Source organism: Callithrix jacchus, chromosome 4 (assembly GCF_049354715.1).
Source record: "Callithrix jacchus isolate 240 chromosome 4, calJac240_pri, whole genome shotgun sequence".
NCBI classification, from domain to species: Eukaryota; Metazoa; Chordata; class Mammalia; order Primates; family Cebidae; genus Callithrix; species Callithrix jacchus.
The window spans coordinates 87,874,839-87,900,135 of NC_133505.1; the positions used below are offsets into that span (position 1 = coordinate 87,874,839).

The window sequence follows — 25,297 nt, forward strand, 5'->3', positions numbered from 1 at the left end:
TTACAGTGTGTTCAAGTCTGCTTTGAAGAAAGGATTAAGGGCAATGGTGGTCAGTAGTCTTGGTTCAGATGATAATTATTAGTTAGCATAGCTGAGAATCAAACTGTAGCAATGTCTGGTATAAATAGACGGGAGATCGTTTTGAAAAGGTGGATCCTTTTAGTGTTGAAATGGAGAGTTTGAGTATTCGTGTGACTAGACTTATGGTCCCAAAGTTAATGCTATTTATGAAACAGTTTTGTAAGAGCCTAACGAAGCTGGTAAAAGTGAAGCGTTCTGTACAATAAACAGTTTCCAGTTTGGGGCTTTGTCAAGGCTAATGAAGTTACTGTTAGCATAAAACAATAGTATTGACTTAAAACTATTTGAAATTGTTCTGTAGATTTTTAGAGCAGAATGTGAAACAAATGCAAATAAATAAGATGAACTTTCTTAAAGACAGAATATTCTGAAAGATATAAAATATAAATTTTAAAAACATTTCTCAATGTCATAATGTAAATTGAAACTTAGGTTTTCTTGAGGATATTTTTAAGAAATATTTAAAGTGAAACATAAATGATCTTTATCAGAGATTCAGCTAATATGTTTAAAAAGTTGACATGGTTGAATATGAACTTGAGGAAGTAACCACAGATAAATGTCTACATCTATAAACAAATGTCTCAAGTTTTTATAGGTTCTTCAGTTCAGTGTTTAAGAATTTGAGGAGATTTTGATTTTAGCTACGCTGTTCATAATGTAAGTATATACACCTTGGTGAAGAATAAATCACATTTATGTGTAAATACAGGCAATCATTAAATGATACCATCCATAATATACAAGGCTTTTGTTTGTCAGTTTAATATCTGCCATTTAAGCTGAAAACTAAATTAACCAATCTTCAAGCTCTTATATCAAGCAACTTAAATGTAGCCATTAGTGCTTAACTGAAAGTATTAGGTAAACTAACATCAGTAAGTCTTAGGGCCTGCTTTTCCTTTCAGCTAGTTATGTCCTGCAGTGCTTTATCTTTGAAATATAATCTACATTTCTATATTTTTATAAATAAGATCAGATAGCATTTTAGCTTCTGGAAATCTTTGCTGATTCCTTCTTTGAATTAAATTCAGAAAATTTCAAAGTAGGACTAAAAGTATGTAAATCTTTTCCTTTTTTAGGTTAGATTATATAGTCAGAATACGAAGCTTTAATTCCTTAAATTCCATAAGGCTCGTTTTATGAAATACAGTGTTTATTATTTAAGGGTTATATTTCAGACCCTATAATTACCTGAGAAAAGGCTAAATATTTGGCACCGAATATTCCATCAAGCAGTTTAAGTGTTCATCAGAAATTCTTAGTGTCTCATTGCCATGATTTGATAAGAACAATGAGATTCTAAACCGTCAAAAATGATGACCACTATCTTAGTAAACTGTTGATGAACTTCAGTTGGAAAGTCTGCTGATATTTTAGAAAACAAATTGTAATATTGATAGAGCCTCTATTGAGAATAACTGTTTCTTCATCACATGATAATCTAACAGTTTAAAGTGGAGCTTTATCTAAGAACCAGGAAAGTAGTCTAGCTTTATTCATCAACTGCTTGAAGCAATGATGAACCTGTGATAAAGTGAAGCCAGGTTTTCCCTGTTAAGTAGTAGATGGCTTCTTTGAAGGTACAATTTATTGCTGCTTTTTCATTCCCCTACTTACTCTTTTGTATGGACTTTCCAGTTGCCGCTGCTTTGTTTTCCATCACCTCACTCCTCTGCTGTTCTCCAAAATATGGAAATAAAAAGAAAGAACATCTTATTCTTAAGATAAAAAATGGTTATTTGACAACTAATTAATATTGTGCAGCCCTAATACTCTTAAGTCTGTAAGCCTACAAAACATTCTGAGTTTCTTGGAAGATAGACGCTATATAAATTTAATAGGTATAAATTTAATAACTAATGTAAGGAACCATTTGATCTCAAGGGAAAATGGGAAATATAAATAAGAGAATATGGGAAAAATAAAAGTATCACTTCATTTAAAAATAAGACAAGTCTGTTTGTTTTAAATACTCTTCTTACTATTAATATTAATGCATTATTGACTAGAAACCTGCAAGTATCCATGTTTAAAACGTTATTTTAGTTGGTAATACTCTTTATTACATTTTCAAGATAAAACACCCTTCATTTATCCTTTACAAGTTTCATTTAAAGAAAGTTAGAAAAAATACTTAGAAGTTCAAGGACTTGATAAATCCCTTAATTTAAAAAGCTATTCAAATGTCTGATACATTTCTATTTAAAGTAGCAAAAATTTTGGGATAATACAGCTATTTGGCCCTGAATCATAACTGCCCCCTTTGATCATAACTTGAGTTTGCAGCATTCAATGGTAACCTATAAGGCAAATTTGTACAGGAGCTGATAGATTTTTCTAACAAAATAAAGGGACTTTGAAGCACATTGAATACAATTTTTTTTTTAATGAATAAGATTTTTTAAATGAAAAAGTAGGGGTTGGGGGGAAGGCTGGTTGAAATAAATGAACAAATCACAAATAATACATCCTTTAGAAATACCTTGATTGGCAGTAAATGTGGATTATGCTCATCTCAGTATTTAATTAGAAATACTTTGTTTTCTGTCTTTTTAATTAAAGTAGCTGTAAAAAAGAAGGTCCGGATGAGATAACTAAGATTGTTTCCTTAGGAATTCTGTTTTACTCTGTCCCTTTGACTTGATGTTCTAAAATGAGGCTTACCTTGTTGAGGACCTAGAGGCTTTGCAACTCTAGACTGTGACTCTTTCATATAATTTCTGCATTCCATTTTAATTTTTCTCCCAAGACTACACTAAAGGAGACATCATGAGGATTTGTAAGGTTAAAAACAATTTTGCACATGCTTCTTCCTGCTCCCAAATTCAGTCATCCAGCTTTCAGAGCAGCACCATAAAGTGAAGACAGACATTTATTAGATGAAATTCTGGTTTCACTTTTACACTTGTGCAAGGATTTTTAACAGTAAAGGAGAGGAAAGGGAGTAAGTTATATTTCTAGATGATATATGAAAATTACCTTGACATTGTATTTTTAAAATCTTGCACCAATACTGCAGTGCTGCAATAGAATAATTAGTTTAAGAAATTAGATTCCACATTGTCTGGGCAATCCTGTCTCATTTTAGATGAGGGAAAACAGCTTGAGGATGTTTTGTATAGTTATTTTCCCATTGTTACTCTTAGAGACTTTTGTTTCAAAAGGGCAGGCTCATTTTATTTTGTTTTATCTTAGAACATTTTAGCAGCTCTTTGTCACGTGTTAAAAAAAAATCTAGATTTAAAAAAATGTTTATGATTTATATCATTTTGACAAGAATACAAATTATTAGTAGTTCAAAATTGGAAGGGCTCTTAGAAGTGTCAAGATCAGCTTTACATTCTACAAATGAAGTAACTGGTAATTGTGACTTATTATGTTGTATAATGACAACAAGGACAAAATCCCAGGGTTCTAGATTGCCCTTCTGGTGCCTTTTTTGCCAGATGATGGCATTACTAGTTGCCTACCTTGAGGCCTTTGAAATCCTCATGTCTAAAGGCAATTGCTTTGGTGAATTTGTTTTATTGTTTCTGCTTTGAGCAAATGCTTGTGTAACTCAACCTTAAAGGTGAGTTAGCTCAGCTGGTGAGAAACTAAACAAATGGAGACCAAGTTCATGACCAGTCAGTCAGTCAGTCACCAGGTGAGACAGTCAGCTTTGCATTTTCTGCTCTGTTCTTGTAGCTCACGCCCACTCCAGGTGCATGCTGCCATCCTCCAAGGGTCTGGACCAAACAGGGAAGTTAAATCTATGCAAATCTATTATCACCCTGGAAAACCAGGGGACTGACCAGCCAAACACTGCCAGCTCCGGTGCTGATGTGCCAGTTTACTGTCTTTACATATGCAGAACACATACTACATCTCAGTTTCCTCACATCATAGTATTTGAGCTGCAGATTGCAAAGAGTTTATAATTTGTGAATTTGGGGAAGCTAGCATGAGTACCTTTCAGTGTATTGCATGGGAAATTAATTAGGTTTACTTTATTATTTTTGAAAAGTGTGGGTTAAGATTAAGGATCATGATTACTGTATCATACACTTAAACATAAATGTTTATAGAAACAAATACAATTTATATTTAGCTGACATTTTATGAGAATAGGACTTACTTGTGATTCACAGTGTAACTTGGTTAATGTAAGGAATCATTTGGTCTCAAGGAAGCAGAAGCTCAAGATATGACCCTCTATAAAACTTTTTGTGAAAATTAAATATTTAAAAATATGTATGACCCTCTATAAAACTTTTTGTGAAAATTAAATATTTAAAAATATGTATGACCCTCTATAATACTTTTTGTGAAAATTAAATATTTAAAGATATGTTTTAAAGAGCCAAGGATGTAATTGAGATAGGCTTTAAAAAAAATGCAAAACAGAAGTTTATAGATTTATTTTTCCCCTCTTCCCCTTACAGGTTTTTTTTTTTTTTTTTTTTGAGATGGAGTCTTGCTCTGTCACCCAGGATAGAGAGCGGTGGCATGATCTCAGCTCACTGCAACCTCCGCTTCATGGGTTCAAGCAGTTCTCCTTGCCTCACCTTCCTGAGTAGCTGGGATCACAGGCATGCAGCACCATGCCCGGCTAATTTTTGTGTAGAGATGGGGTTTTACCATGTTGGCCAGGCTGGTCTTGAATTCCTGACGTCAAACGATTTGCCTGCCATGGCCTCCCAAAGTGTTGGGATTACAGGCTGGAGCCACTGTGCCTGGCTGTCAGTTCTTTTCCTAATACCTTTTACTTTCTTCCTCTGAAGAGAGCCATGACAAATAACATTTCAAGGTCACTGTACACATGGAAATTGGACTGACTGCAACATTAGGTGGGTCAATTTACAAATACACATGACTTTATGACAGTTTCTCTCAATTTTCTAATACAGCATTATATTGTATTCAGGGAGGACTTTAATTTTCAATTAAATACATTCTGTGGTTATTCTTTTTTTTGTTTGTTTGAGACAGAGTCTCACTCTGTCACCCAGGTTGGAGTGCAGTGGCATGATCTTGGCTCACTGCAACCTCCACCTCCTGGGTTCAAGCAATTCTCCTGCTTCAGTCTCCTGAGTAGCTGGGACTACAGGTGCATACTACCACACCCAGCTAATTTTTTTTATATTTTTAGTAGAGATGGTGTTTCATCATGTTGGCTAGGATGGTCTCAATCTCTCGACCTTGTGATCTGCCTGCGTTGGCCTCCCAAAGTGCTGGGATTACAGGCGTGAGCCACCGCTCCCAGCCTCTGTGGTTACTCTTATAGACATTTCAACACTGGGTATGAAACACTTAAAAAACATTTTTAAAGGAACTCATGTTTTATGGAATATTTCGAAAAACAGGAAGGGAAAAGTATGTGAGTAACACTATGACTAAGGAATAAAAGCACTAATATTAGGATAAATGGCCTTCTTTTTATGTTACATGTATCTCGCCTTTTCACTTACAATCTTTTGAGCATCCTACGCTGTAATAAAAAACTATTTTAACATCTGGTTCTAGTGTACTGCAGACAATCATATATTTTATACATATAGGACATTGCTTGCAGTTTTAACTGATGGTTTGGATCTTGCATTGGATTTTAAAAAATGAATTTCGGAGATAAACTTGCTTCTAATCTAGTTGTGAGGACAAGTAGTGATAATAACTAACATTTCATGGAATGCAGCTCTTCACATATGAGATCTTAATCTCGTTTGAAGACAAAATTGAGGCTTAGAGAAGATAAATGACTTGCCCAAGAACAACTTGGTAGTAAGAATCAGATATGGGGTTTGAACTTTTTTTTTCTGGGGAGGGTATTGGGGGAGCCTTCAGGATGCAAGCTCTTAACTCCTGTGCTAGAGGAGATGTGAATGATAATGTCTGCTTTTTCTAGCATAGAACATGATAACACCACCAGAGATTCAAGGTTCAAAGTAAGGAGAGGTCCTGTCTGGTTAGGAGAATCCAAAAAGGGTTCATGGAAGAATTTGCTTTTAAAATGATTTTGAAGAAGAGGCAAAGAGAGATGATGGGTAGAAGAGAAAACAGGACGGAGAGATTAGCATAAGCAAAGAATGGAGGCAATTGAAGACAAAGTGTTTTTTGGGAATAGTAACATTTGAAGTATAATGTTTACAAAGGAGAATAGTGGAGTATAAAACTAGAAAGATAAATCTGCAGCTATGATAAAAAGTTTCTATACAATTTAGTGGACAGCAGGAGAGCTCCTGGAAGTCTATGAGCAAAAGAGTGATATACATAGCTGTGGCTGTACCCACCAAGGATGAGATCAACCCCCTTCCCAAGTTGGTTTGGATATCAAGACTGATGGGACCACACAGACACCAAAAGAGTATGCACAGGTTTATTACTTGCATACTGTGACCTTCTGGGGAGAGCAGGACTTGGGTTTGTTTTTCATTGTGATGAGGTTTGGGCTAGGGTGAAGCTTCAGGTTTGTCTGGTATTCATATACCAGCAAATGCCAAGGGATGAAGTTCACAGGCCCTGATATAGGCTTACTCAGATAAGGGACAAAAAGTGGGAGGAGGAAGAATGGACCTTAAAAGTTAGAAGAACTTGGACATCACAGATGGAATCAGACTCTATTGCAGTTCACCACTGATGTTTGACTGATAACTGAAATGTGCCAGGGCTCATGTAATTGATTTTGAACTTATTTAAGTAAGCCATTACTGTACTCTATGAGACTTGCAGCATGTGGTCAATGGAACACTCACCTCTCAAAGAGGTCAGTAGGAGAGGTGAGAGTTCCACTGAATACTTTCTTCAGAAGTCCATGGTGTATATTATAAGAAGTGAAATGCAGGCCTTGGTCATCATCAATAATTCCTGGAACTCTGGAGGGGACAAGAAGTGTCTGTGAGGCCTTTTATTTTACCTTTAGTGGGGCAGATGTGTGGCATACGTTTATATTTTGGTTATCTATAAGGCAAGAAATTCCCAGAGATTTTTTTTTTTTTTTCCCCAAATGGGTGACCTTGGCTAAGAAATTGCTATTATTGCTACAGATCAGACTAACTGGCTAGATAATTAGTAATGTCCCAGTAATGTAGACAAATACACATATTGGAGCAATTGTTGGCTAAACATGCTCTAGTGCTAAGATGACTGCATGAAGTTTGGTTGGTTGTGCTGGCTCTTGAGTACCATCCTTGATCAGAGATGTCCTGGTTAGGGAATTAATAGCAGCAGCTCACTAGAGGGTGTCATGACATTTTATAGCAACCTTGCATATGAAATCCCTTTTCTGGTTATTCAGTTCATCCCAAGGGACTCTCCAGGTGGCCACTGGGCCTGGGAGAAGAGTTGCCTACAGCGCCATTGCCTCTGGCAAGGGGCTGAGGACAGGAGAAAATACTTCCTCCTATAGCTTGGATATGCCAGAAGGCCTGCCTTTGGTTCTGGTTTATAAGTACTGTTTCCATCTTAGTCCAGAGGCCTCTGTAACTAGCTGTGCTGAGTCTGCAGAGTGCTGTGTCAATGATCCAAGGCATAAGAGGCAGCTGGGTACATAGGATCACAGGCTCAGGAAGGTTATTTGTTTCCAGAAAGGCCCAGTGTGCAACCAGCAGTTGATGTTCAAATGGTGTGTGGTATGGGACTGAGAAGGGCAGCTTCCTGTATCAAAAGCCCGTGGGCAATTTATGGGTGATCCAGAGACCCCAGGAGGCAGGAGAGGAGGTTGCTAAAACCTCTGTTGTTCAATTTGAACAGATTCTAGAGCCTTTTGTTAAAGAAGACCTCATTCAAGGTGGGCTGTGTTAGTCCATTCTCACACTGCTAATAGAGACGTACCCAAGACTGGGTAATTTATAAAGGAAAGAGGTTTACTTGACTCACAGTTTAGTATGGCTGGGGAGGCCTCAGGAAACTTGCAGTCATGGTGGAAGGGGATGCAAAAACATCCTTCACATAATGGCAGCCAGGAGAAGTGCTAAGCAAAGGAGGGAAAAGTCCCTTGTAAAACCATCAGATCCCAGCCTGGTCAATATGGTGAAACTCTTTCTCTACCAAAAATACAAAAATTAGTCAGGCATGGTGGCGCACACCTGTAGTCCCAGCTACTCAGGAGGCTGAGACAGAAGAATCTCTTGAACCTGGGAAATGGAGGTTGCAGGGTGCCAAGATCATGCCACTGCACACCAGCCTGGGTGACAGAGCAAGACTCCATCTCAAAAAAAAAAAAAAAAACAAACCCATCATATATCATGAGAACTCACTCACTATCCACAAGAACAGAAGCATAGGAATAACCACCGCCATGATTTAATTACTTCCCACTGGGCCCCTCCCATAACTTGTGGGAATTATGGGAACTATAATTCAAGATGAGATTTTGATGGGAACACAACCAAACCATATTGTTCTGCCCCGGTCACTTCCAAATGTCATGTCCTCATATTTCAAAATACAGTCACACCTTCCCAACAGTCCCTAACTTAATCTAGCATCAGCCCAAAAGTCCAAGTTCAAAGTCTCATCTGAGACAAGGCAGGTCCCTTCTGCCTATGAGCCTGATAAGATCAAAAGCAACCTAGATACAGTGGGGTACAGGCATTGGGTAAATATACCCATTCTCAATGGGAGAAATTGGCCAAAACAAAGGGGTTACAGTCCCCATGCAAGTTCAAAATCCAACAGGGAGGTCATTACCCTTAAAGTTCCAAAATGATCTCCTTTGACTCTATGTCTCATATCCAAGTCATGTTGATACAAGAGGCGGGCTCCCACGGTCTTGAGCAGCTCCACCCCTTTGGCTTTGCAGGGCATAGCACCCCTACTGGCTGCTTTTTTTTTTTTGCTGGTGTTAAGTATCTGTGGCTTTTCCAGGCACACAGCACAAACTGTTGGTGGATCTGCCATTCTGGGGTCTCAAAGATGGTGGCCCTCTTCTCAAAGCTCCACTAGGCAGTGCCCAGTGGTGAATCTGTGTGGAGGCTCCAATCCCACATTTCATTTCTACACTGCCCTAGCAGAGGTTCTCCATAAGGGCTCTGCCCCTGCAACATACCTCTGTCTAGACATCCAGGCATTTCCATACATCCTCTGAAATCTAGGCAGAGGTTCCCAAACCTCAATTCTGCATACCCCCAGGACCAACACCACATGGAAGCTGCCAAGGCTTAGGGCTTGCAACCTCCAAAGCCACAACCTAAACTGTACCTTGGCCCCTTTTGGCCACAGCTGGAGCCTTTTGCACACAGCAGTGGGGCTTGGAACTGGCCCAGGAAACTATTTTTCCCTCCTAGGCCTCTGGGCTTGTGATGGGAGGGGCTGCTGGGAAGGTCTCTGACATGCCTTGGGGGCATTTTCCCCTTTGTCTTGGTCAGTAGCATTCGTCTCCTCATTACTTATGCAAGTTTCTGCAGCAGCCTTGAATTTCTTCCCAGAAAATGGGTTTTTCTTTTCTTCTGCATTGTCACGCTGAAAATGCTTCAAATTTTTATGCTCTGCTTCCTCTTGAATGCTTTGCTGCTTAGAAATTTCCTCCATCAGATACTCTAAATCATCACTCTCAATTTCAAAGTTCTACAGATCTCTAGGGCAGGGGAAAAAATGCCATCCATCTCTTTGCATAGCAAGAGTGACCTTTACTCTAATTCCCAACAAGTTCCTCATCTCCATCTGAGACCACTTCAGCCTGCACTTTATTGTTCATATCACTATCAGCATTTTGGTCAAAGCCATTGAAAAAGTCTCTAGGAAGTTCCAATCTATCTCACATCTCCCTGTCTTCTGAGCCCTCCAAGTCTAGGAAGAGACACATTTTCCCGTCTTCTTCTGAGCCCTCCAAATTGTTCCAACCTCTGCCTGTTACCCAGTTCCAAAGTCACTTCCACATTTGTGGGTATCTTTATAGCAGCACCGTACTAGCTGGTACAAATTTACTGTATCAGTCTGTTCTCATGCTGCTAATAAAGACATACCCGAGACTGGGTAATTTACAAAGGAAAAGTTTAATTGACTCACAGTTCAACATGGCTGGGAAGGCCTCAGGAAACTTAAAATCATGGCAGAAGGGGAAGCAAAAACGTCCTTCTTCACATGGCAGCAGCAAGGAGAAGTGCCAAACAAAAGAGGGAAAAGCCCCTTTTAAAACCATCAGATCTCATGAGAACTCACTATCATGAGAAGAGCTACATGGGGGTAACCACCCCCATGATTCAGTTACCTCCCACCAGTTCCCTCCCATGATGTAGGAATTATGGGAACTACAATTCAAGATGAGATTTGGGTGAGGACACAGCCAAACTATATCATGGACCAATTTGCAAGTAGCAGCATAAGTGAACTTAAGTATAATTTCTAAGTGAACTTCAGTAAAATTTCTAAATGAGGAATATGTTGCCTTCAGAAACCTAAAAAGTCCTAAAAGATTGTTTGCTTCTCTTAACATTTTGGGTGCTAAGAGAAGGCTACTAATTGTTTTCTGACTGTCAGAGATGGAGCAGTCCTTGACTGACAAAATAATTCCTAGTAATTTAACTGATATGGCAGGGCCTTTCCCTTTTTGTTGGGCAATACCCATTACTTTTTGTATTTGTGTTTTCTGAATGAGTATGTCAAATGAATCCTTCAAAAGGAGGATGCTGTCAATGTAATATCATATCTGTGTTCTGGAGGAAGGTGGGTGTGATGAAGATCATGGCAGCAGAGTTTGTGTGGGAGGGCAGGATTGTTGAGATATCTCATGGACAGTCAGGTAAAGTTGTACTGTATCCCTTTGAAGGTGATGGCAAATTGGAACTGAGAGGCTGTTGAAATACAAACTTAATAGAACATATTTGCCACATGTATATTAGAAAAGCATTTTCTAGTTACTGATTGTATAGAATCAGTAATTTCAATAAATTTGGGTCTGAGAGCCTTAATTGGGGTACCACACCATTAAGGTTGTGATAATCTGCTGTTATATGCCATTCATTTTTATCAAGTCTGAGTATTAGCTAAACTGGGCAATTAAAAGGAAAAATAGCAGGAATGATGGTGCCTTTCTTTTGGAAGTCTTATATGGAGGACTTTAATTCCTATAGGTCTTGGTTTAATCTACATTGGACTGTATTAACTATTTTAGCTGTGAGGGAAGGTCCATGGTCTTGGTTTAATCTATATTGAACTGTATTAACTAATTAGCTTCGAGGGAAGGTCCATGGGGTCTCATTTTGTTAAGCCAATTTTAAGTGCCAAAAACTTAATTTTATTTCGATTTATTACTTGTGAGGTCAAAGAATTCATGCACACTATGGGATATTTTGGGTCAATAGGCACTGTGACCATGGGAAATTTAGTTAAGGCAGTAGTTTCAGTGGTAAAGGAGAGACATGAATAATTGTCATGACAGACAGTGAGCAAGCCAAGATCAAGAAAAGAAAGACTCTTAGGTGGTGGTGGTCATCAACTAGACAATGCAGTTCAGTCTGCCAGTTGCTATTTGGCTGCCCTGTGGATGGCAGGATCATCATCTCCCCATGCCCCCACCAAAGTGGTTTGAATATTAAAATTGAGAATAATCACACCCACACACCCCAAGAGGGTATGTAACGGTTTATTACCCATATAATGGGACTTTCTGGAGAGAGCAGGGCAGACATCCAAGCTAGTATAGAAGGGCTTAAGTAAAGAGAGGAAAGTGGCTCTGATTATGTTGGGGGTAAAAGGTTAGACCAGGATAAGGGTTCCTAGGTTTCCCTGGTTTGAATTCCCTCTGTTTCTCTAATTGCTGTTCATGCCAAAGTAGGAGGGGGTTGTGAAGGAGTACGAAGTAGGAAATGGGAATAACTGTGGATTTATTAGTTTGCCCAGATGTGGGGTGAGAGGAGAAAAGGGAGGGGTAGTATATATATATAACAGGTTTCTCTTCTGCATGTATGGTGTGTGGGATTATGGGCTAAGTGACCCAAATAAATAATTCAATTTCAAAGTTTTTAAAAAATATTTTTTGATGTTATACTATAAACAATCACTACATTTTGATGGCATTTAACATATGTGAAGAATGGAAATAAAATAAGACCCTAGTTAAGATATTGTGTGTGGAAAAGAGGAGCATAAGAATGCCATTTGCAAATCTAAAAATTAAAAAAAAATACAACAGCTCAAGCACTTCCCTTAAAAGAATAGTAATACTGTTTTACTTTGACTTTCTAGACGAGCTCATAAATTTCCTTTGTGACATTAAATGATCAGTTTTATGCTATTGGCTGCATCCATTTTTGGGAAAATGGTTTCCAGAAAGTGAAACTTAGTTTTGAATATTGGTATAAGACCAATGTAGTAAGACATTTCAAGCCTTGTTTTGACTGTATTGACCTTAATCTGAGGTCTGCATTTATCATATGAATCAGATGGTTAAAAAGTTCTCCTTTCAGAGTTTAGAAAACTTTGTCATGTCTTTTCAGCTTAATCTTAGCTGGGCAGTTGTCCTCTGGGTAGAAAAGCTGAGAACAAGCATTTCTGTCTTTCTTTGTCTGCCTGAGTGGTAACTCCTGTGTCCCCACCAAGGCCCAGCTTTAAGGATTCCTCTGCTGCTTATGTAAATTGACCTGATGTACACTGCAATCAAGGTATTTTTCAGATAACCTGCCTCTTCACATACAAATCAGCTGCTTCTTATTTTAACTGGCTTTATTCATCATAAAACCAAAATTACCATTCAGTCCAAAGAAACAACTTTTTTCAATTAACTTGACCTTTAGAATAAGACAGAAGCTGAATTTTTAGATTGACTTCACTTTTCTTCCCCTACGCTTGACTGTTTTGCATGTGCACGTTGCCATAGTGTTAGTCTAAGGATCTTTGGTAAGTGATGTAACAATACAAACAAAAAAGCAAAGAACCATTGAGTCAGATTTTTCTGTGTGTGTCATCTACCCCTTGATTGGAGGTAATTGCTTTGGCATTGAGGAAACCTGACTCAATTCTATGAGGAAAAAAGTGGCATTTAACTAAACATAACTAGCAATGTTGATGTTTAGGATATTTGACAATTTGTTACTGTCCTTGTCTTGCTTGAGAAACTCAGTTTGCAGCCAGCATTTTGCTCAAAGAACTGAGTTCAGAGAGTCGATGGTACGTGAGTAGATGGGACTAGTTTTGGCCAATCCTTGAGTTGAGTGGCCCTCCAAGCCAGATTGAGGCTTGACTCAAGTGGACTTTCTTACTGGCAGTGGCTTCTGGAGATTCTGGCAATAGTCTCCATGGGAGACTGAGAGCATGAATTTGGATTAGGTTCAACTGTGAGTGGTAGAAAACTCAGAGTCGAGGTACATGTATTTTTCTTTCATTTTTAAGAGAGGAGGTTTGAATCAAGAAGTGATATGGAAACTTTGTTCCACCGACTTCTCAGGAAATTTCTAGCCTTATTGTTCCTCTGTGCCTAGTAGGCAGCCCTAATCCTTTTGGTCTAAATTGGCTTGAGTCTAGAATCCTTTGAGGATGAGCCCTTGGGAGGCTCCACTTTGTCCTCCAGTAACAAGTGGACCAGTCTTTCCAGGATGCCTTTTATGTCTCTGTCTGTCTGTCTCTCTCTCTCTCTCTCTCTCTGTGTGTGTGTGTGTGTGTGTGTGTGTGTGTGTGTGTGTGTGTGTGTGTCAGGAGAGGGGATAACCTCCATTTTTCTATATTTTTGTTTCTCTGACTTTTTTTTTTTTTAGGCAGAGTTTTGCACTTGTTGCCCAGGCTGGAGTGCAATGGTGTGATCTCGGCTCACCACAACCTCTGCCTCCCAGGTTCAAGTGATTCTCTCCTGCCTCAGCCTCCCAAGGAGTTGGAATTACAGGCACCTGCCACCATGCCCGGCTAATTTTTGTACTTTTAGTAGGGACAGGGTTTCCCCATGTTGGTCAGGCTGGTCTCCAACTCCCGACCTCAGGTGATCCGCCCACCTTGGCCTCCCAAAGTGCTGGGATTACGGGCGTGAACCACTATACCTGGCTGGTTTTTTTTTTTTTTTTTCTGACTCTTAACCATGTAGTTTGCTTACTGAAAAACAAAATATCTATTAACTGTAACTATGGTGAAAGCCTTGCGTTTCCTTTTGGGCTGTGTGAGTTATTGTTTTTCCTTCTGAAGCTAAAATGAATCATCTCACTGTGGTTCACATTAGTGAGGTTTCAGAAGATACTTATCCAAGACTTTCTAAGGGTCAAGGACTATGCCAGGGTATATGGGGAACAAAAGATGAATAAGATGGAGTTGGTACCTTCTTATAATAGAAATTGGGCAAATACACAGATAACTATAATACAAAGCAAAATGTGAATAGAAAGGTACACAGGGTTAGGAAAACCCAAAGGAAAGATTATTTTTATTTGGATGACTCGGAGAAGACTCCATGGAGTCAATGTTACTGAATTTGGGCTTTGGAGGACTAGAGTACTAGAGGCAACTGCTGATTGTCTACGTAACAGCTATTCCCCACACCCCCATCTTCCTTCTGGATAGTATAGAGGCTATTCATTTTATAGGCCAAAATGCTGTGTTTCCTGTCTCCTGTGAAGCTAGAGAATGGGCATGGATGGTTTCTTTTTCAATTGGCACCTTAACAAAGGTCTACTGAGGGCATGCTGGAAAACATTTTCCTTCTCTTATAAAAAAGAAGTATCAGAAGAACTTCTCTCCCCTTCCTTTTTATTTTATTTTTTGAGACAGAGTTTCACTCTTGTCACCTAGGCTGGAATGCAATGGCACAGTCTTGGCTCACTGCAAGCTCCACCTCCTATGTTCAAGATATTCTCCTGCCTCAGCCTCCCAAGTAGCTGGAATTACAGGCATGTGCCACCATGCCTGGCTAATTTTGTATTTTTAGTAGACATGGGGTTTCACCATGTTGGCCAGACTGGTCTCGAACTTCTGACCTCAGGTGATCCACCTGCCTCAGCCTTCCAAAGCGCTGGGATTGCAGGCATGAACCACCACGCCCGACCTCTCCTTTTCTTTTGAAATAGATATGTGAGGATGTAATGCCTGAAGTAGTGGCAGCTACCTTGTTGACTATAAGGAAAGAAGCCTGAAGACAATGGTCAACATGCCAAAGACAGCAAAATAGAATGATGGAAATCACATGGCTCCTTCTAGCTCAGACTTCTTGCTATGAGAGGTAATAAATGTTTATGTTTAAGGCACAGTTAGTTGAGTATTCTGTTACAAGAAGCTATAAGCATTCTAACTGACAGAGTAGCAGTATTTTCGGGTCATAATGGGGAGTAAGGCAGGGTGAGGTGCTGAAGAGAGACTATCCCAATGCACATAAACAACTTGAGCAGAAGTGTTTAATGGAAAACCTTAGGTTGCACTAGGGAAATAGCAAATGGTTTGGTTTGGTTCAAATAAGAGAGGATGGCAAATAGGAAGAGGTAACTGGTAAGATTTGGGACAAGGTCATGGAAAACTTTGGAGCCATGCTTAAAAGCTTAGAATTTACGCAATCAGAAACAGTAAGCTATGGAAAGTTTTTGAGTAGAAAGAACTATAATGAAAACTATGCTTTCTTTTCTGAAGAACATCTTCTCTTTTTACATATACTGTATACTTTCTTGTGGTTATACTTTTTTTCCTGTTAAATTTTCTGTCCTGTCAACAAGAACATGTAATTTACAAAGTCAAAATTAGAAGTACAGAATATTATGCATTTCATATCACTGCTCTTTAAACTTAAGATAAAACTGCTTAACAATTTTGATTGCATAAGGTAGTTTTCCTCTGATTGACTCTCATTTAAGCATCTCTAGGATCAAATGATGTTACGGACAGAATGGAGATAAGACCTCATATTAGCAATGCCCATGCTATTTTTAATATGCAATTATGTTGTACTTTACCAAGGGGTAAAGAAATTTTGGATTTTTTTTTTTAAATGAAGTTTTAAAAATTACAAAAAAATTCTTCATTGTTATATATTTGGGAAATTTTTTGATAAATGGGAACAAGAATTAAATCAACATAGTTTTCTTATCTTCAGATCATTATTTCCCTTTAACTTTTTTTCCTGAAACTAGTTTATTGTTAGATGATTGAAGATGATGCATTAAAATATTTAAATTTAGGTAGAAAATATGTGACTGGATTAAATAAATCTGATTTCATGATTTGACAGTAAATTGTTACATTATCATTTAGATAATGTGTTCTTCAGGATACAAGCATATTATTCATTAGGAGTCTTAGTTTAGTTCAAAAAATGAAGGTAGATTATCTCCAAGTAAATGGAACAGTTGCCCTTTCTTTGTAAATACAGAGATTCTCAATTTTGTTTTGGATTTTCAAAAGACAATCACAATCCAGTAGAGGTTACTCTTGTTCTGAACAAAGCTTTTTATAATTTTGTCAGAGGATTTGCAGCGTAATTTCATTATCACAAATTCTGAAAATACTGCGTACAGGATGCATAATATTTGATAAATGAGGGCAGAATAATAAACGTGGCCTATCTGAAATATTGTATCAGACAAAACTAGTTGTTGCTATTATATTTGACATCAAGAATTATCCTTTTGTTTGTAACTTGTTTATTGCATATTGGGACTGTTATAACAAACCTCTAACAAGATGGCGGGGATTTCTAGAAAAATTTAAGAGTCATGTTAAATGTCCTTTTCATTCATTATTGATTTAAATATGAAATGATTTTGAATTTTAAAAAATTTGACTTTAATTATTAGTTCTGAAAATTTTAAAAACCCATCTCTCCTTTACAAGAAACATGTGTAGTTGTGTTTTAGAACAGTGCCTCTCAATCTGTAGTGTGTAGAGGAATCACTCAGAGTGTTCGTTAAAGTGTAGTTTCTGTTTGAGCAGGTCTGGTGTGGAGCCAGATTCTACATTTCTAACAAACTTAGTGCAGAAGCCGTTGGCCTGGGGACTACACTTTGAATAACAAGATTGAAGAGGAAGAGAAAAAAGAAAATGCATTTGGAAAAGTGTCTGATAGATCATTTTAATTACACATAAATTACTCATGAAATGCTGGCATCAGGAAAGGCTATCATTGAATACTAAACAATTCACAACTGCAATAATGTGAGATTTTAACTCAGGTACATTTTCCAAAACATTTTTCTTTTGTGCACTTACTAACTCCATAGCTCTATCACTCTGACACAACAAGTTTAAACTAGAGTCAACTGCAGACATCAAACCTAAAATACGAGTTCATATTTTGGATTTGTGTATGTAAGGAAACTTGAAATGAGTCTTTTCCAAGTCTTTGAAGATATGTAAATGCAGCCATTTTCATTAATTACTCTTAACAAGTAATTAATACTGTGTTTGGAATTTCACAGGAGCTTATGCCTTTCTAATGCTAGATTTGTGTTTGATACCCTACTGCAGACATTCAGGCTAATTACTTACTGGCCTTTCATAAACACCCCAGAGTGGGAAAGGGAGAAACTTAAGTAGAACTAATCCTGTAACTAACAATAGACGAGATGTTCATTATGTAGAGAGTGTTTTTGTTTGTTTGTTTATTTCCTTTCCTTTCAAAATGTTGAACTTTGGACATTGAACAGAAATTTAACAGATATTTCTACAAAGCAGATTTTTCCTCATTTCCTGAGTAAAATCATCTAACATAAGTAAAGGTTAAAGGAAGTAAATATTTATCTCAGTGGTTACAAACTGCAATTTAACAAGTTAGGAGCTGACTCCTCTGGCTCACTGTGTTGGCTCCAGATAGATGGTACAGGGTGCCCGGGCGTGGGACCAGGGCTCACCCAGCAGCGCTGCTTCTGGTGAATGTGAACAAGACCCCGGAGGCAGCTCCTGAGGGGGAGAGCTAGATGCAAATTAGTTTTTTTGAGAACTGGCAGTTTTCTCTGCCTTACCTGTGGATGTCAGCAGACTAGTCATTAAATGTATTTCTGTCAAGGTTCATTTGTCATATTTTCAAGTTCTTTAAAGATCAACTCTGAGGTCAGCAGTGAGGACCACAAATCTTAACTAAAAGTTATACCTTTATCATAAGCTACAAGGATGTCAAGTCAGTTGCTAGCCTAAAGAGATTTTTATTTCACTTTAAATTCTCAGATTTTCACTGTCTCCTCATTAGCATGTCAATCTCAGTTTCTATGGTAGGAAAAACTCCCTAATTACAAAATCAAAGTAATTAAAAATAAACCTCTAAGAAAGAACAGGCAGGTTGAGCCACAGAACTTCAACAGAGGTGTTAGGATCAAGGTTATGTGGTATCAGAGACACAGCTGAGTGCTCATTACATAATAATAGGACATTTTGTAATATATTAGTACTCAGCATTTTTAACCCCTGCTCTCGTCCTCTTTTCCTTTTCCCCATAGCAGATTGATTTAACCTCAGTTGGGCATTTAGTGAGTATCCACTTTATGTCCAGCACTGTACTAAGCCTTCATTCTGGCCTCTGCTCTAGCACAGAGCCCTCCTCTCACCATCCTGATTATACTTTGTGGCTTTGTACCTTGGGATGTCTTGAGGAAGCTTTTGGTGACTGGAGCTATACGGATATGAAGGGATGGTCTCCAGCCAGAGGACTTCAGTCATCTGCATCCATTAAGATGAATGTCCTGATTGCGCTTCATAACGAATATTCTCAGAATGCCAGAGGCTACATGGAACTGTGCCAAGTGCTCCATTACACCTGTGCAGCTGGCTAAACTGAAGAACTGCTTGGGTAACACTTTTTATTTGTCCAAAATTGTTTCCTTTAACTGCCCTCAATATAAAAGTACAAAACTTAAAACATTAATTAAGAAGCTTAAAAAAACAGGCCGGTCGCGGTGGCTCACGCCTGTAATCCCAGCACTTTGGGAGGCCGAGGCGGGTGGATCACGAGGTCAAGAGATCGAGACCATGCTGGTCAACATGGGGAAACCCCGTCTCTACTAAAAATACAAAAAAAAAAAACTTAGCTGGGCATGGTGGCGCGTGCCTGTAATCCCAGCTACTCAGGAGGCTGAGGCAAGAGAATTGCCTGATCCCAGGAGGCGGAGGTTGCGGTGAGCCGAGATCGCGCCATTGCACTCCAGCCTGGGTAACAAGAGTGAAACTCCGTCTCAAAAAAAATAAAAAACAGTAGTAATCAGAATGACAGCACCAAAACCTCCTAGAGTAAGGCAGAGTAAAAGAAAAGGAATTAGTGATGTTGCAATTTAATATGTTTTATTGCTCAGAAATTTGAACTTCTTTTATCAAGATACAGGGTTTTGCCCTAGATTTAATTTTAAATTAATTTAGCTTTCAATCTTTATGGTATTGATCAAGGGATTAAGATTGTATTGAGTATAGTATATAGTACTGACTTCTCAGCTCACTGATTTTCTGAGCTTTTAATACCTCTGATAATAATAGCCCATACTACTGGCTCTTGCCCAGGTCACATAACACTTAGAGATGCAATCTAGTGGATGCTGTGTAAAACCAAAATGAAGTCTTGGGACTATTATTAGCCTCATTTTGAGAAGGCGTAATAGACTGCAAAGGGTTAAGAGGCATGTACTTTTGGCAGGAATGGGCAAGTGAACCTCAGATGTAGCTGCAACGGGCTTCCAACGTTGAACTTTTTCCGGGAAAGACACTGACCTCTCTGCTTCTCTTTTGAACACAGCTGATTTAGCCACATTTTGATGTGCAGAGTGTCTGTTAAAGCAATTCCAAGCATGAGGGGAATCTCCTTGATGTTATGTTCTGTGTATATGTGTCCCTGTGCACATGAATGTGTGTGTGTGCGCGTGTGAGCATGGGTGTGTATATTTTCACTTCTAACTCTCCTACTCTTGAACCACCAAGCTGTGCTGGGGCTGTGAGATTTTCTGCCTGGATAGTTCCCTCTTGTGCCATCAGATTCTGTCAGCGTTTCTCTTTTATCTTGGATAACTCTTTCAGGACTCACTTAAAATGAACTGGAAGATTATAGAACTAATTTAACATTAACAAATTCATTTTGGGTGGTGTTTTTGATGAAAGCAAATAAATGAATGTTTTCATTTTCTTTGGTTGTCAGTTGCAGGCTGAGGTAGAATCTAGTAGCAGAAATTAGAATAACGGAAAACAAATTATGTATCTTAAAGTAGCTTTTCAGTTGGAAGATGCCAAGTACAAACTTGAGTACATATTTTTTTGCAAATGAATAAGATACTTACACACAAGGCAACAGGAGACTTAACACATTTGTACATTCTCAATATCCTTGATATATCACTACTGTTAACTTACAATAAAGGAGGAAAACAGCTGGCAGGCTGGAAAATAGTTCTTTTGGAAACCTAGTTTCATGTAGAGTGAAACTTTCTATGGTGTACTTTTTTAATGTTCCAGTGATTTTGCAAAATAATAGAATAAATACAAATTGAATACCGCAGTTTTTTTCTAGGAAGAACAATTGTTGGGCATTTTTGTGCTACTACTTAGAATTGGGAAAATTGTACCTCCTGCAGATAAAGTGTTAATAATAATGGTAACTGTCTACTTTTAGTAAAAAGAAGTTTATTTACATTACACAAAAATCCTCATTTGGATGAAGCTTTTAAATAAGGTGGTTATTTCTGAATAATTTGCTTTCTTCCCTGGTGTTTATTGTAGCTCTCCATTTTGTACTCTTCTAGGACTTTCAAAAATGAGTTGAACTCACTGTGACACTTATTGTTTATAATATATCATTAAGAAAAAATACATGTTTCAGAAAACCAAGCCACCCTGTTCTAGGAGGCTCAAACATTTAAATATAATACATTTTTGGAAAAAAATATATTTTTTTCTAGCTGAAAGCAATAGCAGTTTATATTATTACAAGTTTAAAAAATTTTTTCTAACCATGTTTTGTCAACACAAATATGCATTCTTCCTTTAAGAAAATCGTATTAAAAATGACCACTGTAATCATTCTTCCCTATATCTAAAGTATATTTGTTTTAGTTTTTCTAAAAATTTATCTAATTTATATATTTCCCTTAAAAATAACTGTTATGGACCAGGCAAGTGGCTCATGCCTGTAATCCCAGTACTTTGGGAGGCTGAGGTGGGAGGATCACTTAATCCCGTGAGTTTGAGACCAGCCTGGGCAATATAGTGAGATCTTATCTCTACAGAAAAAATGTTTTAAGTTAAATAAAATTAGCTCAGCATGATGATGCATACCTATAGTCCCAGCTATTTCGGAGGCTGAGGCAGGATGATCACTTGAGCCCAGGAGCAGAGGGGTGGGGGCTGAGATCACATCACTGCACTCCAACCTGGACCATACAGCAAGACTGTCTCAAACAAACATAAACAAATTGTTAGGGAAAATTACCAAAATTAAACTATTTAGTTAGATTCAAAATTTATGTACTAAGTACTAATGAAGTCAGTCAGTAGCTTATTTATTTTACTTATTTCACAGATTATTCCTAATCTGTAGGCATCTGTCATTTTTCTGGGCCACTATAATATTTTTTACATGAAAGAGGTGAAAAAATATATAATTCTGTTGATTAACAAAACTTCCAAATAATGCATGCTTACATATTTTTCTTGACATAATAAACAAATATTTGCTTAAATGTTTTGTTTAAAGCTTTCATGAATTGAAACATTTGGATATTGAAATGTGATCCAAAGAGAACTGAAACATTATCCAAAGAAAATGCATTTTTTATGCTCATCATCACTGGTCATTAGGGAAATGCATATCAAAACTACATTGAGATACCATCTCACACCAGTTAGAATGGCGATCATTAAAAAATCTGGAGACAGCAGATGCTGGAGAGGATATGGAGAAATAGGAACACTTTTACACTGCTGGTGGGAGTGTAAATTAGTTCAATCACTGTGGAAGACAGTGTGGCAATTCCTCAAGGACCTAGAAATAGAAATTCCATTTGACCCAGCAATCCCATTACTGTGTATATATCCAAGGGATTATAAATCGTTCTACTATAAGGACACATGCACACGAATGTTCATTGCAGCACTGTTTACAATAGCAAAGACCTGGAATCAACCCAAATGCCCATCAATGATAGACTGGACAGGGAAAATGTGGCACATATACACCATGGAATATTATGCAGCAATCAAAAACGATGAGTTCGTGTCCTTTGTAGGGACATGGATGAACCTGGAGAACATCATTCTCAGCAAACTGACACAAGAAAAGAAAATGAAATACCACATGTTCTCACTCATAGGCGGGTGTTGAACAATGAGAACACATGGACACAGGGAGGGGAGCACCACACACTGGGGTCTACTGGGGGGAATAGGAGAGGGACAGCGGGGGGTGGGGAGTTGGGGAGAGGTAGCATGGGGGAAAATGCCAGATATAGGTGAAGGGGAGGAAGGCAGCAAATCACACTGCCACATGTGTACCTATGCAACAGTCTTGCATGTTCTTCACATGTACCCCAAAACCTAAAATGCAATTAAAAAAAAAAGAAATATCATTGTTTTTTCAAACAAACAAAAAAAAGAAATGCTTTTTTTTATCAAACCCACAAAGTTAACAAAGCAAGAAATATGTTTCATATCTCTCACCTACTAGCTCATATGATGGGATTCTTTTAAATTTATTTTTATTTGGATGACAAAAGCGCATGCATTTCAGCTGAAAGTTTTGAATGGAACAAGAATTCAGAAATTATGTGTTGATGTCAACTACAGTAAATTCCATTTATTTTTTGAGATAGGACTTCATATAGTATTTCAAAGTCTCAGTTGGTATAAACAGGAAACTAGGGTTGGGGGAGGCATTCACAGAGTAGCATGACTAAGACCTTAGGCTGTGGAATCAAACAGGACTATGTTCACATCTTGGTCTTTTTTACTTTCCATGTGCATGAACTTAGGCAAGGTACATGGCTTATGTGAGTCCCAATTTTCCCATTTATAAAGTAGATCTCATGGTAGTATTTGCCTCAAAGTGTAATGACAGTTGAGTGAAATAGTGTATATAAAGTGCATGGCATATAGAATGTGGTCAGTACATATCTGTGTATCAGTTTCTTCCTCTGCCCACCTGATAAGCTCAGTGATAACTTAAATCATATACTTACATCTCATCTATTTGGAAAATTATGTTTATTTAAAAAATTGTTATAATTAAAAATTATAAGAGTAGTAAAACTTTCATATACCTTTATTACATACAAATATTTTATTTGTGCTCAGTTGATGAAGAGGTGAAAATACATCAATGATCCTCATTTTTCAGATGGGAAACTAAAGCAAAGAAAAATTAATGAAATTGGCCAGAGTTGCATAAGACATAGCCTAATAGGTATTAAGTATTTAAGATTTCACAGATTTAGAACTTCATTTGAATGGAAGAAAACAAATTATATCATGAAATGGTTGACATAATTGATTCTATAAAGAGGGTGTTGAACACATTGATTTGGAAAGCACAGAGTTTTCCTTTGCAGTTGTTTTTTATGCTAATAATAGTAGAAAAGTTTTCTATATACCTTAACTGCTTTCACATTTATTTTTAGAATACTGACAGAAAACAACAACAACTTTTGAGTGGTGGACAAGTCTTATATTATGCCAAATGAAAATACTTTTTCATGTACTTAATGCCAAGTTCATGTTTAGCTTAGCTTATGATACATGTAGTGTTTCTCAAGGACTGGAATGTAGTGGTTGTCATGCATTTTCTCACACAGATATTGCACTCTATATTTTGTATAAAATTCTATTCTCAGCCACATATAAATTGCTACTTTGCTATTCACAATTCTTTTATATACAATTACTCAATTTTGGTTTCACCAAGATACATATTATTTGCCATTTTGTTGAAATATGCTCTGCAAGACAAAGTATGCTTGCTGTTAATAATTATCTGACAGATTAAAACAATTAAAAAATCAGTATGGTGGCCTAATTCCCTTGTCTGTTACTTTAAGATCTTTTCACCTGATTAACCATTCTATATCTGCAGACCTATGGGAAGAATTCCTAATTTTATTCCCTCTTCATTTGCAATAGGGAAATAAATGTCTGTTGATGTTATCAAATCATTTTCAAGAATTTAGGAATTTTGTCAGAATCATTAATTCAGCCAACCTGATTAGTCCACTTGTTCTGTAGCCCCAGGTTTTCTATATCCATACATGCCATTTGGACTTACTAAGGCATGGAAAGAGTCTCACAAAAGAAAAACTTTTATATTATTTAAACAGTGTTGTATATACAAAATACAATATGCTGTTCCTGGTTCACCAAGCAAGCACTTTGCCCTCTCTGGGTCCCTAGTGAACTGCTACTCATTAAACCCAGATACATTTGGACATCAGACCCCTTCTCTAGCAAGGAAAGGGGTCACCACTAGGAGAAATGCAGGCCTGCCAGTCGGAGTCATCGCCCACCAGAAACCTGCTTTAATGAGCATTTTCTTGCTTCTCAGGGCAATCCTCATGCTCTCACTATGCTCTCAGCAAGAACACCTGGGATTCTTCAGCCTTGCCATGTGTGGAGAACAGCCCAAAAATAGGCCTGCTCAGACTTCCAAGATGGATTGCTAGACTTTGTGAGTCACCTCTGAAACCTAAAGCTCTGTGCTTTGTGATTTTTGTTTGCATCATTAGGATGAAGAATTTCAGCAAACCTAGCCAGAATTACTTGTGACTAATCTTAGCAGATAAAAAAGCAAGCATTTTCTCTTTCAAACCCACATACATATACAAAAGGTAAATAAAACCTTGAATTGGATAACCCTTTCCCAGCTATTTCTCAATAAAATACTCATAAAACAAAAACTTTATAGTATAAGTATGGTATTCTACTAAAAATGCAAAATATATTTCCCAACTTGGTGCAGCTTTCTAAATATATGTTAACATACAGTACAAGTAAAGAGTAATTAAATCTCATGCATCAAATAGATTTCACTTTGTGTCTTCATAACAGGAAGGTGAGTGAGGTCTGGAAGGCTGGGAAGGCTGGGATTCTCATGAGACTAAAGAGTAAACCAAACTGGACTCTGTAGAATACATAGAATGAGCTTTATCATGCAAGAGCTATGCTTTGCCAGAGTGACCCTCCTGTGCCCTATTCTGTATCCTGTCCCATGTTTTATGATTAAGGAGACATAATCAATGTTAGAAGGCTGTATGTTGCTAGTATGCACCCATAACAAGGTACAAGTTAGAACCTGGAAATAACCTGGAAACAGAAAAAGCATGATCTAATACAATGGCGTGATAAATATGGATTCATTGATCATGAAAATTCAAGTTGCCTCCTA

General features: G+C 37.7%; 1 long non-coding RNA gene across 2 annotated transcripts; it reads left to right on the forward strand.

The window, feature by feature from the left end:
* Positions 1 to 12,954: 12,954 nt before the first annotated feature.
* Positions 12,955 to 24,785, forward strand: LOC118152899 (uncharacterized). 2 transcript variants are annotated; one of them, XR_004741902.3, is made up of 4 exons: positions 12,955 to 12,982; positions 15,045 to 15,196; positions 18,482 to 18,742; positions 24,458 to 24,785. It is a non-coding gene; the product is annotated as an uncharacterized LOC118152899 (long non-coding RNA). The 2 variants fall into 2 exon arrangements; XR_004741903.3 differs by having other exon boundaries at positions 18,487 to 18,742.
* Positions 24,786 to 25,297: the final 512 nt, after the last annotated feature.